Source organism: Triplophysa rosa, linkage group LG25 (genome assembly GCF_024868665.1).
Source record: "Triplophysa rosa linkage group LG25, Trosa_1v2, whole genome shotgun sequence".
Classification (NCBI taxonomy): domain Eukaryota; kingdom Metazoa; phylum Chordata; class Actinopteri; order Cypriniformes; family Nemacheilidae; genus Triplophysa; species Triplophysa rosa.
In genome coordinates this window covers 2,923,137-2,942,895 of record NC_079914.1, presented here as the reverse complement: position 1 = coordinate 2,942,895, position 19,759 = coordinate 2,923,137, and the positions used below count along the sequence as shown (strand labels likewise).

The 19,759-nt window shown below is 38.5% G+C and overlaps 1 long non-coding RNA gene across 3 annotated transcripts in view; it reads left to right on the top strand.

Annotated features, from left to right (window-relative positions):
- Nucleotides 1-1,588: 1,588 nt before the first annotated feature.
- Nucleotides 1,589-19,759, top strand: part of LOC130549282 (uncharacterized) — a 54,353-nt gene continuing 36,182 nt past the window's right edge. The window contains exon 1 of one of the 3 annotated variants that reach the window (XR_008962152.1): nt 1,589-1,780. This is a non-coding gene — a long non-coding RNA (uncharacterized LOC130549282). The remainder of the gene's footprint in view (nt 1,781-19,759) is intronic. The other 2 variants (XR_008962153.1, XR_008962151.1) reach the window with 2 other exon arrangements.

The following is a 19,759-nucleotide window of genomic DNA, read 5'->3' as shown; positions in this document are numbered from 1 at the left end:
GGGTTTTCTTTTTGGATTGTTCCCATATCCAAAGAAAACGCTGGCTCTTGTTGGCAGCTGAGTTCTCTGCGCAGACACGTAGGCCTTGGACATCCCCTCCTCTCCCATTCGTACTTTCTCAGGCCTTTCAATAAGGCATATTTTGGAATAGGAAGGAACAAAAATACTCGCTGAGTTTGGGAGGAAGGCCTGATTTGAGCCTTTGAATGAGAGTTGTTCTTTTTTGAAGATTTATATGGATGGTCTTAGGGGATTCTAAGACTCAATGAATTAACGTCAAATTTTTGCACCACTCAAAGTGTAGCAATGTTGTCCAATTAACATTTAGCATTTAAAGTAAAAGCCATTTGGCAACAGGTACAGCAATAGCCAATTCTCCATCCTTTGCCTCAACGCTCTTTGTTTATTTGGAATCAAGCTCCGAAGCTCAACAAGAACAACTCCCATCCAACCTTAGCTGGACCATCCCGACTCATATTCAGATATGTCTTATCTTTTCTTCCCAAGCCTCTCTCTGTTCAATGCAAATAATGGTTGTGGTTCTGCAGAACGGCAGTCCTGCCCGGGTACCATTTCTCATTCAAGAGCTTTTGTGCAGCACCGTTTAAAGAAGCTGTCAAGTTCTTTCTGCACTTGGCAGGGAAGGCCAAATCTACAGTGCCACAGTGCCATTGGCGAAAAGGAAACTTTTTTGTTTGCTTGCCATTGTATAAGCCTGAGTGAAGGGGAATTTTAGCAACATGTAATTTACTCTTGAGGCTTTTACAGTACGTCGCTTTAGTGATGGTAATTTCTGCCTTTGTAGGTATGAAAGGATAACCATCAATCACTTGTCAATTGGTCAATTGCCGAAGTGATGAAAAGGAAGGGCTTGAACAATTCCTCCTCTTTTGCTACCTAGAGGACTCGGAGTATGAGAGAAAACAAGGCAGCTGGATGGGATAACAGAGTGGATCAGGACCACAGGTACGGATCTGGTAAGACTTGAAACTTGGATCATCTGCTGGTTAAACAAATGTATTGCACAACAAAATATTGCTTCTTGAGAACCTGATTGCATTTAGCTTCCTCTGATCTTTTTAGAGGTACTTGGGGATGTTCATAACAACTGTGGATTGTGGCCAGGTATAGATTATTTAGCTGTATGTGCGGTCAAGGGGATTCCGCAGAAACCACAGAACTTTCCGACATCTATTCAGGACTCAGTTGTCAAGCTGTGGATTTGTGGTGTGTATTTGAATCCCTTCCTCCCGACAAAACCGTGAAGAATAAAGAATCTTTATTGTATCGCGTGCTACGACAAGAAAACATCCTACTCCCCTACCCTTCACCCCCTCACATACGCTTCTCATCCACTTCCCAGTTTATTGATTTTGGTTTACGTCCGCAGCTGAATGAAAAGGATTACAGGCCACGAAAAAGCGTGAGATATCATCAGCTTGTGATCCAGCCCGTGGTTTCCTAGCTACCGTATTGTCTATTCTGTTCCGCTATGTGAAAAATGTTGAATATCAACAATGGGTTTCAGTGCTGTATTGTTGAGTTTTGTATGAACTAATCTTGCTTCACTAAAAAAGACCTACAGCTTGGACAAAAGTCTATAGCCAGTGCATTCCTAGCTCCCCTTACACAGAGACAGACACAGTTAGAGGGAAGACACGCTGGGTCTCGGCTCGGCTCTTCTCCGCACCAGGTGCCCTGTAGATTTTGCAGAGAGGAATGCTGGATATCCAAGGGTCTAGGGCCTGCCGGGAAAGGCAGGCGGTAGCTCAGGAAGAAGGTAAGCTCACTGCGGTTCACTGTCAGAAATTGATGTCAGTTGCTTTTCTTTTAATCTTATGCCGTATCTTTGGCCTAGTTAGGAAACTTTGCGCTCAGGTGTGACTTTAGCTAGCGTGTATTGATAGTGTTATGTGTGTGCCAGCCGGCGTATGTGGGGCAGCGTGTGAAAAGCTGCCAAAAGGAGCATGCTGGTTGTTTTGATTCTGGAGGAAGATTGCACATAACTTTGCCACCTAAAGTGCAGCAAGTCTAGGCAGCATTAGAGATGTGTGACCCTTGCTAATGGCTCATATGAGCGTACTCTCTGTGAATTCGCAGCGGCGTGCGAGGTGTGAACACCTGTAAACACACAGATCCATGCTGGTACCTTTATACTGCCTTGATTCGCAGGTGTCTCACATGCCCTGCGTCGCAGACCAAAGCACGTTACGTCCCCCGTTGAAAAGACATGAGGTAATTAGAAGGAATGCTAGGTATGTATTTTGATGCTCTCGTCAGGCTGTTCTGTGCTTTTTAGTATGCTTTAAGGATTAAAGGATGCAACGCAAGAAGGAAGCATTTGATGGGGGTGGGCTGTGCGGGGGATTTGGGGAAGCAATAATTGCATTAGAGATGCTTCGTTTTTGCAAAGTGACCTTTATGAAGGAACTTCCTATGGATTAACTTTATGTTTCAGTTTTCTTGATTAGTGAACAAAATATATTTGCTTTGATGTTGTGGTGTTTATGGGTTTCTTGGGTTGCAAGCGTTAGAATGTTTGAATTGCATTTGAAGCATATGTTGTTATACCAATGACACATGCGTACTCGGTTTTCTAGGAATCCAACCCCTGACCTTAGCATTGTTTGAGCTACAAGCTACAAGAACCCTCTTGTTCAAATGGAGAAGATCCAAATTGCAAGACTTTCAGGTTAGCAGTCATAGCAATATGATTGCGTTGACCACCCTCTGTTGCCCACCCCAGATTTCTTTCTCTTTCGTGACTACCTGCCTGTCCTTGCATCTGATCTGTGCTCCTCTGTCATGCGCTCAAGTCTGAAGCTCCCCCCCATGCCCATCATTGTCGGTCAATTATAGGGTGGAACTGAACTAGAAAATCTGGTACAATCTAGCAATTAGTACAAAAGGCTTCCACTGTGGTGTAAAGGCAGGGATGCCGGACCCCAGCGGCTGTAAAAATGGCTCTGATTGCCCACGGACATTGGAGTTTAGTGCTGCTTGGGTACACCCTAAAGATTCTGCCTCCTGCCCCTACGGCTCTGTGCGGCAAAGTAGCGCATGGCGGGGTTCCTTTTCTAAGATCTCCTTTTGTGCGTGTGTGTTTTTGCCTCCCCTGCCTCTTCATTATCCATTTCAGCCATTACATGTACTCTAAGTGAGCGAAGGTAACAAAAGAGCAAGTTGTCGGCCGTGCAAGGAAGCAACATCTCTGAAAGGGAAGAGATGTTAATGTAGTACAGTGATGGTAAGCCTGGCGGACAGTAAATGCATCGTCTTTTATGTTTTTGCGAGCGTTGCGGTCCATAAAGCATCATCACGCTCTGTTTGGATGCCTGGTTTTAAGGTAGACATTAAGTCAGGCTAAGAGCACATGTGGCCATGAGCCCACAAGTGGAAAAAAAGTGTTGTCCAAGACATGCCCAATGGGAAATTCATTAAGTGTCTGTTTTAATAACGTTGTGTTTGGTACGTTTTCAACGATTTCAATATTTTAACAATAAATAATGATGATCTGATTATATATTGGTCATTTAAAATTAATTTATGATATAAACAACTATTCGCCTTCATTTATTTTAACATTTAATTCACAACATAAATACATAAAACTGTTTGCTGTAATGTAATATTAAGCTCCTCTCTTTACTTTTGTTTGTCATTTTATTCTTCTTAATCTCATTGAGGTTTTTCATCAGCTTAATGGTGTAATTCAGTCCCTTTGATCACAGGAATTATGTTTATGTTTTAAGGCAACTTCAAAACGGTTGTTTGGACAAAGAGTTGTTAGAAAACGAAATTATTTTACAACTCCTAAAATGAAATACTTTATCATATATCTCGTTTAATCAAGAACAAGAAAAAAATACTGCATTTTAATTTGTTTTTCATCGGATGAGAGGAGTATTTTTATTATTTATTTACTGTTCCTTGGAGACGTTGCACATAATCATTTTTAATAATCATAATCATGCTCATTTTGATTGTAGAATTGAAAATGATTCCTTTCTTGATTTTTGAGCCTCACATGGTTGCATAAATATTATAAACTGTGTATTTATTAGCAGTGTTGGTTTTGTAACTACCCGTTGGCATTAAGAAGATAATAGTAGGCAGGCCAGAGTTGTTCAATACGGCGTGTCCGTCTGTGTTTTGATTCTCCAGACCAAAACTCTCAACTGAAAGCTTTTTGGCCTTGTGTCAATTTTCTTGGAATGTGAAAATATTGTAAATACCGTGGTGCTCTGTGAATGAGCATCAAAAGCAAATGCAGCTCTTATTGTCTCCAATTACATTGTCATGGTATATAGCAGACAGTTAATAACACAAGGACATTTTTATTCTAAATGTGAAATTACTGAATAAAATTAAACTCTATACATGGGAGAAGGATCGATGTCAAACTGGGAACTTGTCTGTAACTATATGGTTTAGTTACACAGTTACACAAATGCTTAATTTCTCTGGCAGTGTTTTCTTGAGTGTGTGTGTGTGTGTGTGTGTGTGTTGGTTTTTAAATACCTGGTTTAAACCTTTCAGAATTTTGTCCTTCAGACGTTCCAATATCATATTATTTGGGTAATAGCTTTCAGCTAAACAAGTGAACTCAAAGAAACCACACTATAGAATATCTATTAATGCAAGAGTCAACTATATTGTCGCTTTCAGGCAGAAACCTTGTTTTTTATTTATTTTTCATCAATCATTACTAATGATCACCCTTCATGTGTGTGAGTTTGCAAATATTTAACAATAAAAGGTCATACAGCAACATTAGGCTATAATATATGTTATTGGTTACACTTTATATAAAGGTACACAAATTCATCATTAACTACTTGCTTATTTACATGCATATTGGTTGTATATTAGTATGTTTAAAGCACATATTAATGCCTTATTCTGCTTTTCCTTATTCTACATCCCTTAATCCTACCCAATACATAAACCTAAAAACTACCTTATAAGCCGTAATTAGGAGTTTATTGAGGCAAAAGTTGTAGTTAATAGTGAGAATAGGTCCCTATTCTAAAGTTTGACCATGTTATTTTTTTAAGCACAGATTTTAAATGCTATATTTGTTGGACTCACTTTTGTTGGTCTCACTTTTTATTACGTTTGTTGAACTTTTTCATGACCCAAACCTGCCAACGTATGCACAGTAAATATAACATATCAGTACTTTATTATTTTGAAAGTACACAGTATGTAAAGATACCTGATATTAAGTGTGAAAAATGATTTATTTTTTATACGCTACTTAAAATGTTCTCCTCCTAGCTATAAACATAATTGTAACATTATTCATCAAGTCCTATATTATCATTCTCGCCCGTTTATATTCCATTGAAAAATATTGTTTGTTGTCCTTTGTAATATCACAAAGACAGAATCTTTTGGAGACATTTCTGACTTTGTGGACTGTTACTCTGCTTGGCCTGCGTTCAGTGGCCTGCTGTGAATGCTGGGAAAGCACTGCTGTTGATATAATAGAGCAGATCTGCTTTAGCTGAGCACAATACAGTGTAAAGACCTGATCTGAGCTTCAGTGTCACAGCCAAGCACTGCATATCAGAGGACACCGCAGGAATATAGCCCGTCCAGCACTTCACACACTCCCCGATGAACACAGGATGAGAGAAAGAGGATTAGTGGGAAAATCATATAAGCAGTTAATTGAACAACAATACCTTAATTCATAAAATGTTGGATCGGGATGTTGGAGAGTTGAGTGCTGGGAGTTTTTGAGTGCTGAGAAATTTTATGATGTTTACAATGTCCCTTTTACTTCTATGCATGTAAATGAAAGTCATGACAAAATTAAAATCACTAATAATATTAAAAGTTTGCAACAACAAACTTCCTAATACAACTTAAAAGTTTTCTGGTTAGATAACAAGTTAAGTATTCATTTCTTAGTACTTTTGGTATTGTAATGTAATGGACATTAATGCAGCAGTGTTTTGTGGCCACACTGTGCTTTAGGATGTCTTTATTACAGTGTAATAACACAAATAATTACTAATCTTTATCAAATTAATTGGAAATGTATAAAAACTATAAGGGTTAATTAAGGGTTGGTTTTGGGGTTTTTTCTTTTAATTATACATAATTTACTGTTGTAACTGATACTGAATAATTTTTTTTAAATTATATTGTAAAAATTAGAATGTATTGAATTGTTATCTGACAGCAGCACACAAAAGTTTAATTGTAGTTATGTAGTTTTGTTGGTTTTGTTTTTTCACATGACCGCTAAAAGATTTACGTTAAATTTTACATTTAAATATCCAAGTTACATTTATATTAAAAACATATTCATATTATTTAAATACTTATAAGTAACGTGTGTTTACAAAGGTTGAGAAAATATTCACTTGTACATTAGTAAAATACATTAGTTATAACAAACACCAATGTTTTATATTTTTGTTATTATTCAAAAAGACATGTAATAATAACAGTTATTTTATAAGCTCCAAGATGTGTAAAACATAATATACCTGTAGTGTTTAAGCCGAGACAGCATAATTTTATCATTCAGTATGATAATGGAAACACATCTGTTCACATGCTGAATTTCAGTGCGTGTGATGGGATTATAGGGATTCCTCTCTGGGGAAGCCGGTGTGTCCCTCAGGTACGACCACAGCGCGCTGGTTATGTGTTCCCATATAATGGGGGTCAACAACAGTTGTTTAATTTATCCTCCACAAATGGGAATAGAAACCAGTTTTTTTCAAATCACAAAGGCTATGACTGTCACCCAAATCAAGATGTATGGATCTAATGTCACTTCTGGGGAATATCTAATGGGTCAAGTTTTTCCCAGAGTCACAACAAAAAAGTGTGACCTTTGTGAAACTTGTGACGCAAAACATCAAAAAACAGGAATATGCACTGTTTATATGCACTCCAAGATCATTTTTCCTATTAATACTGTATGTAAAGTCAGGATCCACAAACAGATGCTTATTAACAACAATATGCAATAATGTACAAATATACAGCAGTATTATAAATGACAATTATGTGCTAAATTATTTGATCACCAAAAAGCTTCAGTCTTTGTTGGTTAGGCAGTGTTTACCATTTGAAGATGCTGATGAAACGTATGATTCCTAGTGTCGTCGGTTTAGCAGTTGTCTGGGCTGGTATTTGTGTAAGGGGGGAGCGCTGATGTAGATGTTGTATTTGTTTGTAGGGGGTGTGAGGGTTTCTCTTGCGCTCCACTGAGAGGAAAACCTGCTGTAGAGATCCAGCCTGATGAAAAGTGAGGCTACCGCTGGGTGCTGAGAAAATGAGAGCCATTACCAGGCCGAAAACACTGTCATTTGGGTAAAGAATGAGCCGGCGAGAGGTGCAGCAGGGCTGGGATACAGAGCTTGATGTTACAAAAGGGGGGGCAAGGGGAGACGGCAATTTTACCTGGCAGGGCTTTGAGGTTCTAGCGAGACTGTAATCAGAAGGCAAAGGCCTTCTCGAACATTGTGCCGGGGTGGTCAGGACTGCACTGAAAATGAGTCGGCAGAGCTGACCCATCATGCCCGGGGACTGGAGTCAGTTTCTATGTAGGACTCAAAAAAAGGCTTACTTTGATTTTAAGGCCACACAACTATAGTAACAGTAAAAGAAAAATAGACCTAATTGTCCAAGCTAATTCTCAATAATCCTGATTCATCATCAATGTCAAAAAACAAGATAATATTACTGACATGAACAAAATGTAAAAAATATTTGGCAAGAAAGTGTTAAAGTGGAAAATCCTAGTTTGTGACCATTCAGCCTGATCTCACAGAAATGTGTAACCATTTTACAGGGTGGCTAATTGATATAATTTCATACAATGTGAATCACATGAAACTGTCAGATTATTAGAAAAAAGCTAAAATGAAGCCCTGTCCCTAAACCTAAAAAGTAGATTGTACGAATTATAGTAATAGTAATAAATAACATAATAATTAAACGTTTTACTGTTTTTGAGAACATTTATGTGTTGCTTGTCCATGCAAACCCTACTGCCACAATGCTGAAGTTTTGTGGGTGGTTTCCAGGGTGTTGATATGCAATTCCTTGGGTGGTTTTTTTGTGATTTTTAACATGTGGCTTTACAGTTGCTAGGGTCGTCTAAGTGGTTTTACATGTTGCTATGCTGTTGCTAGGGTGTGTTAGGTGGACGTGTACATCATATACATCTCTATGATATCTCAAGCCACATCTAGTTGTTTTTGTCCCAGTCTGATCTCACGGAAATTTGTAACTATTGTATGATGTGGCGTATTGAATCGAACAATAAAAAAACATACGACTGTTAGAAAAAAGCAAGAATTAAGTCCCGTCCCTAAGCATAACCATCCTTGGTATGAAAGCAGATCATGTCAAAATGTACAATGAGTGTACTCATGTACTCATTGGTACATGAGTGTACCAATGAGATTCATGAATTAGACGTCCCATAAGAAAGTTATAAAATTCCTTGAGATGTTGTGATGAATTTGCAAACAGAAGTTAAAGTTTTATTCTTTGGGTAAGGGGTTTGTTAAGGAGCATCGTATTACTATGAACACTAATAACAAGATCATATGTAAAAATGGCATTCGATCAAAATGTTTAATGCTATATAAATAAATAATATAGGTATATATAAAAACACATTGGTTGATATGTTTAGACACATTGCAAACTACAAATGTGAGAATCTGTCCTCTAATTTATCCTGCAAAAATTTTAACCAGAGGTCGTCCACCATTTGTTACCCTCAAGTTTCAATTTTGCTTCAGTTTCTTGTGTATTGAAAAGAAAAGGGATTTAATTTGAGCACTTTTCTAATTGATGGAGCTCATTTAGGCTGGTTGTGAATGACAGGAAACGCACCACTTCTTGTTTACGAAGCTGAATTTCAAATCACTCTGCCTCCACATCTGTCATCTTTAGGGTTAAAGGACACAGATGGCAGACTCGCTGGCATTCAACCAAAGCGCTGTGTGCCAATTGGATGCCAGGCTTTGAAGAGGGAAACTTCTCATCTCTCTGTTAACTGTCTCAGGTCTCTGTGACACCAGATGTCCCTCAACCGTTCTTGAGCGACAACTTATGTTGTTGCAATCTTGGTTTTAATCACTCTCATTTATCCAAATGGGCCTCCAATAGCTTTGAATAGAAAATTAGGCATCTCATGCTAAGGCTCGAATCATTTGAGGGGTTGACATCGCGCGCATAAACTTCGTCTGGTGCGGTTGGGCGGAAATGGAGGGAGCGTTTGATGGCTGCTGATACCGAGACGTTTAACACTAATCGTTTGGCTAAGTCCGTTTGTTTTGCTGACTGGCCGAGCACTAGGCCTCTTACGGACTTTAGTCGAGCAAACGCTCATCATCGTGATCTTCGATATTAAGTCCATTTAAGCCATAATTGAAGTCGGGGGGCGTCCGATAAACTGAGTGGCCCTCAGTGTCCGTCCAACACGGCGCAGTAAATGATATACCTCATGGTGTAAATATGCGGCTAGTATTGCGCTGAAATTTGAAAGCATATTAGTGTTATCCCTTCCCCTCAGGCAATTGGTCTTTTATGCCGTCAGATTCCCAGCTCTGATAATATTAAGTGGAATTGGCCTCTCATATCGGTGCAGAAATGGCTTTAACGGCTAACACATATGAATATGTTAATGTTGCGTGGGGAAATCTGCCACTTTACGAAACGACTGATCCATTCTGAAGATCTTTAAGGTAAAATTAAAGCAGAACTCATATTTAGTATCTATTTGCCTTCGGATTGAGGAATTTAAATGGGACTAAATTACATTTTCTTTAATATCTCGGCCTGAGACCATCTGGCTTTGGCGTCGTATTCGTCGATGATTTCGAATGCATGAGGTTTTAAAAAGCAGATATGCATATGCATAACCAAAGTACGTCGGACGTCGGTTTGCTCAGCGTACGAGTTTCTTCATACAATCTTCGCCAGCGCCCGAGACAATATTTATTAAATGCTGTCTGTGCTGTTTTACAGATAAAACGCCTTCGCAAATGATCGAAATTTAATTAGCAATATAAATGCCACAAGGAGCACATTATGTGCAATTGTCTTGCTATCTTTCCAGAAATTAGTCTTTTTAAATGAATTTGCTGTATTAATCATCTTCAAAATATTTTTGATCACTGAATTAATAGTTTTCCGTCCTGTTTTTAGGTATTCATTGACATAGGTGATTGCCTCTTAATTACTACAACGGCCTCCTCCTATTCTGTCTTATTAATTCATGTTTCCTGGCACAGTCCCAGAAGACAGGCTCGCCCTATATCTTCTAATTACTTCTGTAATTGAATTTGCTCACTGTTTCTCGGCGACTTTTTAAAAGGAAGTGTTTGTTCGCGGGTTTATTGTGTCTTTGTGCGCCGGCCCTCGGCAGACAGAACATGTCGGGCCTCTTTTCTCTTTTCTCATTAATTTTCCAGAGCCTGCCTTAAGTTATTTATTTATTATTACCTGCCGAGGCGGCCCCTGCCGCGCGAGTCGAGATGAAGCAAACAAGGTGGAGGAAATTAATTAATGAGGATTGCTGAAACAATTACCTTGGGCCTCTCTCAGTCAGTCATTTGCTGAAGCCTTCGCCAATTTGAGAAGTACTTTGAAGTGCCATTACGAATATGGAACCACACCGCGGCTTTACGAAATTCGAGAGCGTTTTTTGCGCGTCGTGTTTTCAAATAAGTGTGAAAGATTTGTGTAAAGGGATGTAATTTAAGCCATATGAAAGGATATATCTTGAATGCGACCCTCAACGCATCAAAGAGCAGCCATAAAAGTCACTCAAAGTTGGCTGTTCCTAATGCACAGATTAATGCTGTAATTGAATGCATCGAGGGATGGCACGGACGTTGCCAGGGCCTCCCTGAAGCCTCGTGCCCGGCCGGGCGGACGTCCGTCTAGGCCCTTATCTGAGCCTATCGTGGCCGGTTGACTGACCGCCGATGGACCCTCAGGGCTCATTGTCCTCGTGTCAGAGGCCATTATCCGCCCGCGTCGCCAGAAAATTCTTCCCCCGCTCTGACAGTGCATGTGTGTCTTTGAAAAAACTTTCCCCCACTCTGCCATTGATTTATTTTTCCTTTTCGCTGCTCCTATCTCCCCTCCTTTTGTTTCCTTATCGTCGCTTCAGGTTATTATGTGCAAAGTATTGACAGCACTAGAAGGCCTGTGGTCGATGACGGGCTAATGCATCCGTAATCCCGCCTTTGTTGCGGCGGAACGTTTCGCGCGGGTCTCCGATGAGGAGAGAGGTGCAAAGCTGTTGATCCAGGTTTTATTTGTCACGAAGCCCATCCATCAATCAAACCCGGGACCATCTGACTGACTGAATGACACGGCGACTGGGCTGAGGAAATTTGATAACGCCGTATTGTCAGCCGGCTTCTCTGACTTTTTTCCTTCTCGATAAGAAATACATTTGACTGGAGCTGATAAGCTCACAAGGGGTAAAGCCTTAAAGAGAGAGGGTGACACGTATGCCATAAGAGGGGGCTTTTCTTCCTTTAAGAGCCCTGGTGTAAATGATAGGTTTGGCAAACAGGACAAACACAGATTCAAAAGCCTGCAACATCCAAGAGCAATGGATATACCTAGATTATTCAAAAAGATGCCCGATAGTAACAATTCCCCATCTGTTTGTGCTGTTGTGGAAACAGCATGCTAGAGTAATGCTGTATTTTCACAACCGGGTTTAGGGCCCGTTGCATTGTCATGCTCTTAAAAGATGCGTTTAATGCACTGGTAGTCAATGTTAGCACAGTATGTGTCATAAAAACGCAATATCTGTGAGAGGAAAGAACATACAAAACTTCTACTGAGGCTAAATCCCTTTTGCCGTGCTAAACTTTTCAGTAACATGAACAGAGCAATGCAGTGTTTCATCTGTATTAAAAAACACAGGATGTTTATGTGAAACACCTGTTCCCCAAGCTACTCTGTTCTGTATATCAGACAGAACTCATAGAGGCCAATTATTATTATTTGTATTATTCTTATTATTATTAACATATATCTTTTGCCAAAATGAATTTTTTTTTATTTTAATTACGTTTTAATTTGACTTTTGTGGTTTATATAAATTCTATTTTTTATTAAACATATACAGTATATATACAGTTTCATGCAAAAAAGATTGGCAAATGCTTCACCAATTTTTTCTGCACTAAACCTAACTGCGTATACTAAGTTGAGTGAAACTTGCAAATTTGTGTTGAGTTGCTTTAATCTGGTGTTTCAGTGGAGCATTACATTTCCATTTTATAAAATTGTTTATCATATCTGCAGTATGTAAGTTTAGCCTCTCGGTCGCCATCTCTGTTTAGAAAATAAAATTGCAGGTCACTTTACATACTTAACATGGGTTAAGTAAAATGACATCAAATTGACATTTCTAAAGAAATTGTAGCATACCCTACAGTTTAATTTATGAATCAAGCTTACGAGTCGGGGTAATGTAAGGAGACAGTTTTGACTTACATTATATCGTATATATTTTTTTCTTGTCATACTCAACAACTGATTTTTGTTTATTTTTAACCAAAGAAAGTTACAGATCGCAGCTTAAATGTAAAAATAAAGCATATTAAGGTATACACTCAAAAATTCTTCTAGCAATCTCTGACAATTGGCCCGTCCCACTAACAGCAGAAGGACACTGACCCAAAAAAGATTTTTGAGCGAAGGCAAAGAAAGCCATGAAATTACCAGAGGGCAAGAAAATGGACGTCATTGTGACCCGTACATTAACACACTGTATGATTAAGTAAGTTTTTGTGCCGTAATGACCAGAGGCTAAAGAGTTTGAAAAGAAAAGAGGAAAAAAAATCAATGTAAGACTGCAGCAGATTAGCTTGACAAATTACATGCGCTCGACTGGCCCATTGTACAGTATGCCTCCTATATTCTTTAAGAAGACATCACAAAATAGAGCTGCCAAATGGTGTATGGACTCCTCAGATCATTTTTATTGATTTCGCAAGGATTGGGGTGGTCGTGTGCTTGTCGTGTGTTGGATGTGTGTCAGGATGGGACCCGAATGCCGCTGCATCAATACTTGGTCAGCCGCATACATTTGCTATTGTTCCAAGCGATGGATGCTGTTGTTCACGAGATCTCACAACCATACTCCAGAGACTGAATTTCGACACAACAAATAGTTCTGTAGTGGTTGACTTGGGTTGCCTGTTATATTTCAAAATGTTATTTGTTTATATTTATGTAAAAATTAGGTTATTATTTACCCAATTATAACCACCGTTTTTAACCTATGAAAACATTATCGTATACACATCTCTGTGTTATTTCTAGGACAACACATGTTGTGTACATTTAGCTCAACCTGTATTGTTCCTTTTATTTATTTTAAACAAAATCAACAAAAGATGACACATAATGTGTCAAATAGCATAACACAAACAATGTTAATAACTAACACAACCTTTTTGAGAGTCTAAGTTTATTAAACTAGCTATAACTAGAAGTTTACATAAATCACACACACATTTGTGCAACCTTTAATATGTTTAGTGTTTTTACAAGACAGCAAGAGGATTGAATTTGGATGAAATTAAGACTTTTGCTTAGGTTTCATGCTAATTTTTCTCAGAAATGTCAACGTGTGTCTTATCTTGAGTTCCGGAAGAAATCTTAACAATGTCTCAAACTGTGCTCAGATTTGTCCTGAACACAAACCCTGAAGAAATTTTTAGTTGTTTATTCCTTTATTGGACACATGTGAGATTATGTGAGTCGCATTAAAACAGAGCAATTTTGCAGAAGAAAAAAAATAATCAGGGAATTTTTAGAATAAATCTCTTATTCTTTCCTGTAGCTCACTTGGTAGATCATTGCGCTAGGGGTCGTAGGGTCGTAGGTTCGATCCTAAGGAACACACATACTGATAAAAGTATAACATGTATACACTAAATGTAAAGTCACTTTGGATAAAAGTGTAAATGTAAATGCAAATTTGTGTTATTTTCATCATAAGGTAAAATTTGCCATACACAATTCTATATTGCTATTTAAACGAATGTTTCTCATCCAAATCTATACTGCCATCCAAATTAATTTTTACTCTGGATGTCAACATTTTGTCTCAATTGAAGTATGTTTTTTTTATCCGAAGCATTTTTTCACGTAAATTACACATAATCTTTGAATGAGTGATATACGATCAATAAAATACTCATCTGGTTTGGCAGTTATGTAGTGACAGACACTCACCTGACATAAAGGCTATTATTATTATCATAAAATAAATGACTTCAAAGCTTCACCAGTTTCAAGACACATTCTAGATATGCTTTCCAAAATTCCAAATAGGCTTTCTTAATAAACCAATGCGCCTAATTGGATTTTTTAAAGATTCAGAGGGAAATAAAAAACACAATTAACTCCAAGAAGTCAAGTCAGGCTTGAGTGCCTTCAGTCTGTAATATTCACTCATGTACGCACACCTAACACATGAAGGTCTCGCGCTCAAACGGTCCGGCCGTGTCTCCAAACCCATTTCTCAGTCCTGGGCCATTCTGTCCCCCTTGTTTATACTGTAGTTGTAGAATTTCACAACTAGCCCATAAATACCAATGGCTCTCGGGAAGATAAATCACTAACGTTTGCTGCTGTGTGAAAAGCAAAGAAAACGTGAGTTATAGAGGTGTAGGAACGTCTATTCACGCACAGCGAGACGTGGGATTGCTGTGGGAAACGACGCTGGCTTTTAAAAGGCGCAATAAAGCACACATGCGCGTTTACACACAGCGAGGCTTGTGACAAGTGCATGCAACAGTTTGCAGCATCTGTGTGTGTGTGTGTTTGTGTGTGTGCGTGTGTGTGTGTACGTGTGTGTGTAAGCTGCTCTATCACCTCCCACTGTTAACATCTGTTTCCGTTTAACACTGCCATGTAACTGTGCCACGCTGATACATGGTAATAGAATCAAATGAATCACGCTGCCAGTTCTTATCACGTTACGTGCCTGCATCTCCACTCCTTCGCTGATAGATGGTATTTAATACATCTCCAGCGTGTAGAAATGCAAGATGTGAAGCGTAGAGTCTGAAAAAAATAATCTGACTTAAAACTAGCTGACTAAAATGAAAATGTCTGTCTTTTTATTGATGTCATTTACATGTATGCTTTAATTTCATGTGTGAAACCATTACTGAAAAAAATGCAATGTTTTTTTCAATAGGTCTGATTTTTATTCGTAAAATCGTAGAAATGTCGATGATGTTGTTTTGCTTATCCAGCTACACTGACGGGAATGTGTTTTCGATGTAATTTCGAGCAGCCTAACAGCATCTCCAAAAAACGTCTATAGTCTCCTTTTGTCTGCGATACGGTGGGGGTGCGACACCGCATTGATCTTTCTCTATTCACAAAGGACTCGTCTTTATTTTTGCTGGATTTCCCTTCGCTCGAGAAAAAGTCCGTGAGATAGCTGTATTGATCCACTGCATTGGACAGGCATCAAACCAAGTCTCTGCTTGTCTCAGATGGTGGTCCAGAGCCAGTGTCCGTACAGCTATCTCCACACAACCTGCCAGAGCACGAACAAGAGATCCATTCAACAAGGCCAGAAATTGAGCGAAGAGCATGTCCCAGAGTCCATCATGATGGGTGAAAATTCTCCAGTGAACAGTGTGGGTCTGTGAGAAAATGCCGCTGTAGGTCATGGAATGGTTTCGATGGAGCGCTGGCTAAAATTGAAATGCTGGACAAGATGTAGAGTGATCTTGTCTTGCTGTCTCGACAAAAATGTTTGGAGGAAAGCTTAAGATGTTTGTGCCGCCATGCCGCAGTATGGGTGATGTTTTAGAGTACGTTTAAATGTGTTACGAAATTGTCTAATTCATTATCCCAGCTAACAAGAGATGTTCTAAGAACGTTTTGCTAACGTTCTTTTAAAATGATAAAAACATTATTTCGGAGTGTTTCCGAACATTCCACTAACAATGTAAGAACCGTATTTATATGCCAAGGTTTTTATAATGTTTTCCATGACAAAGACATTGACATCTTTTAACATAACCACAATAACGTTTTTGTTTTAGAAAGTTTAGAGAACGTTTCCTGCTAGTTGGGTTAGCAAGAACTGCTTTTGCTCCAGTGATGCTTGTGTTTAGGGTTAGGGCACTACTGTTGCTTTTTTCTAATAATCTTACATTTTTAGACGATTCACAACAAAAACAGTTTGTATGAAATTGTCACCTTGTAAAATAGCAACATTTTCCTGTAAGATCAGGTTAAAGTTTCTCCTAAAGTTGCGAACCCTTCAAACAAACTCAAGCAAATGTTTAGGTGAGATGTTTTTCTTCAATTTTGCTTCAGGTAAATTGGGTTATAAATCCTGTTCCTGTAGCTTAATTAGTAGTGTTGCACTAGAACCACCAGGTGTACACTCAGAAGAACAGTACAAAACTGTACTTTTTAGGTACACGTTGGCACCTAAAGAGTGCATATTAGTACCTTAGTTAGTACCATATTGGTACCACATGTGTACATATCATACCTGTATGTACATAAGAATCGTTTTAAAGGGTAAATCCCATTGACACGTTTTTTTCGGAGAACGTGGTCTCAGATGTGGTCAATGGTTCAATTCTTAGTGAACACATGTAGTGAAAGTATACAAATGTATATCTTAAATACACTGTAAGTTCCTGTGCATTCAAGTTTCTGCCAAATGCTATTTGAAAATCCCGGAACACTTCTGCTAAGAGAAAGTCAATAAGATCAAATCATACAAACAGAAGATGCACTCAAGCATTAAAGGAAGCCAAGGCATTCTCTGTTGCTGTGATCTTGGCTTCTGCATTTATGTTACGTTTCTCTATACGTGTCTACTGATGCTCATAAAATGAAATGTGAGTGACACCTGCAAGGTGCCCCGGCCTGGCCGCCGTCAATGTCACCGGAGAGGTATCATCCCACACTGTGTCCGGTTTCTCGTCTGGATCTGAAACAACTCTTCACACTTAATTACGGAGGATGAGGGAAATGCCTCATTTCTCTTTGTTATAGACTAAGCTTCCAGTAATCCCAAACAAAAGGTCTGGCTCTGGAAACTGTAGGATTTGCTGGTGGGATTATAGTCTCATGGATAATGATGTGCAGTCAGCGAAAGCAAAGCTTTATTTGAATTCAAATTGGCCGGTAAACAAAACCCATCGGTATGTCTGCCGGTTGGGGTATCTGTCTAGTAAGCACTGTCAATGCATCGCCAGCTCTGTGCCATTTATACGGATCTATTATTGCCATTACAGTGAGCAAGTGTTCTGTTATCTGCTTGTTTATTATAAGGGCTGCCTGAGCTCTGTTTAAGTATGAAGTCTTCATGCTACAGAGCTGTATCCGGCTTTTTTTGATAGCACCTTGGCTCTTGTGTTTGTGGACTTTGATGAACAGGCATATGGTTGCATGAAGATTATTTTGGAACCAGTTTTAAGGATGTATTGTACAGGAATTTTATTTTTTATAAAAATATAACTCGCTCAACTGCTAGATTAAATTTTTCATGAATCCGGGAAGCTAGATGCCAAAGGTATCACTTATAGGGGTGTGTCCGGTAACTCCGTTGCTTTCAGCAACATACCTTTGGTGTTTTTTAGCATACATATTCTTTCACAATGTTTTAATTTTATAGCGAGCTAAAATGTGTCCATGCTTGCAAATGTTTTTCCCCCTCAAGAAGCTACATGACATTTCTCTGCAACATTATTGAGCGATTTAACATTTTTGCTGCCTTAAATTTTTAGGTTCTTTCAAATTAGCTTTACACAACTTAGTATTTTAAATTAAGTGGTTTAGCTGATGTAACTTATAAATATAAATTGACTTATTTTATTTAAAAAAATGTATTTTGATGAGATAAAGATTTTGGCAAAATTGTAAATGAAATGAAAACTTGTATAGCCAATTTAAAATGTTAAAATATAATATAACTGTCACATGCAGGAGCGTATAGGGAGAGAATGTTAGGACGATTCTAAGGGCCCACGCACTTTTGGGGCCCCCAGAGATCTGTTTTATTAGTGGTAACAATACTAGTAGTAATGTAATAGAAATTATAAATGTATTATTAAATTGCAGACAAAGATTTTGTATAGAGGGCTTGTATGTTTGGTGCGGTAGGGGGCCCAACCTCATATTCTTTCATAGGGCCCAAAATTGCTAGCGGCGTCCCTGGTCACATGTATCGTCTGTTCTGTTTTGGTTTTGTCTTCTATGTTCCCTTTGCCTGCGTTCTTTATTCTTTAATTAGCTCTTTACCTGTTTCTGTTTCTCTTGATTACATTTCCCTATATTTTTTTCCCCGTTTTCCCTGTGTACTTAAGCCCTGTCTTTTGCCCCATTCCTTGGTCCGGTATTGTATTTACGGTATGTTACGTGTGGTAAATGTCCCTTTGTGCTTAGCTACCTGTGGATTTATTAAGTTACCCTTTTTGAACTCTACTCCATCGTCGTGCGCTTCATATATAGCCTCCCGTGACAATAACATTCACACAACATTTTTTAGGGGTTTAAACAAACTTTTTTGTATTGCTGTAAACTTAGGCATGTTGGTCCTGTTTGTGTCTTGTAGATAAATCACAAAAATAAATCCCATACACTTGCATTGAAAAATGTTCATAACAATCAACAAGATGGCTAATTCGTACGATCATGACAGTGATGGTTGGGTTTGGGAGTGGGGCCAATTAATACAAATTATCAACCCTATAGATGGTTTCAGTGGCAACAACATATAACAAACATTATGTGGACCAAACTTAACTTCCGGTAGACCCCCCCAAAGAATCTATCACTGTTGAGGAGTTTTAATTTAAATAAATGCAATTTAGACAATAAAATATTGTTATAAATTCAATTTAAAAAAAAAATGCAATATCGCTTGAGTAGGAGTGTGATAGCGCTCTTATATCAGCATGGTTGTGATTAGGCCAGAGGCAATCACATCCGCTTATATAAGAGCACTATCACATGACTACGAGAGCGATATTGCATTATTTTTTTTTATTTCATGTAATTTATTTAATGTACACATTTTTTATTTAATGTGTTATGTGTTTTACCTTTCTGTGTTTTTCTTATTTGCTCCTGTAAAGCTGCTTTGGAACAATGCACATTTTGAAAAGCGCTATATAAATAAAATTGAATTGAATTGAATTGATATTGCATGTATACAACAGTTCAGCGGCACACGTTTATAGATATATCAGAAACCGTGGTGATACTGGTGGAATATCTCATGGCTCTCAGGCCAATCAGATTCGAGAACCAGAAAGAACTGATGTATAAATTGTTATATTTACAACCAAACACAGATCAGAAGTTACCTTTGGGCCAGGCGTGGGCACCCGATGAAACCATCTATAAATCAGTTACAAATTTCTGTAAAATCAGGTCTGAACCAAGCCATATGTATACATGAAAATACCATTAGGTTTTGGGTGGCTCTATTGACATGGGGCAGTATGTCGCCACCTAGCAACACCCTAACCACCACCCAACACCTTCTCACATGTTGTTTAGTTTTTTTCTTTGTAATACAAAAAGACAATGTTTCACTATTTTACAGTGGATTAGACATTGACATTTTAAGTTACCTCTCCATTTGTTGTGTTAAAACAATAAATTGCGATTCAGATTTTGCGAACTGCATGTGTTGTGTTTGTCTGTGATCGAATCAATACTTGGATTGGTTTGGTAAACCCAGTGTATT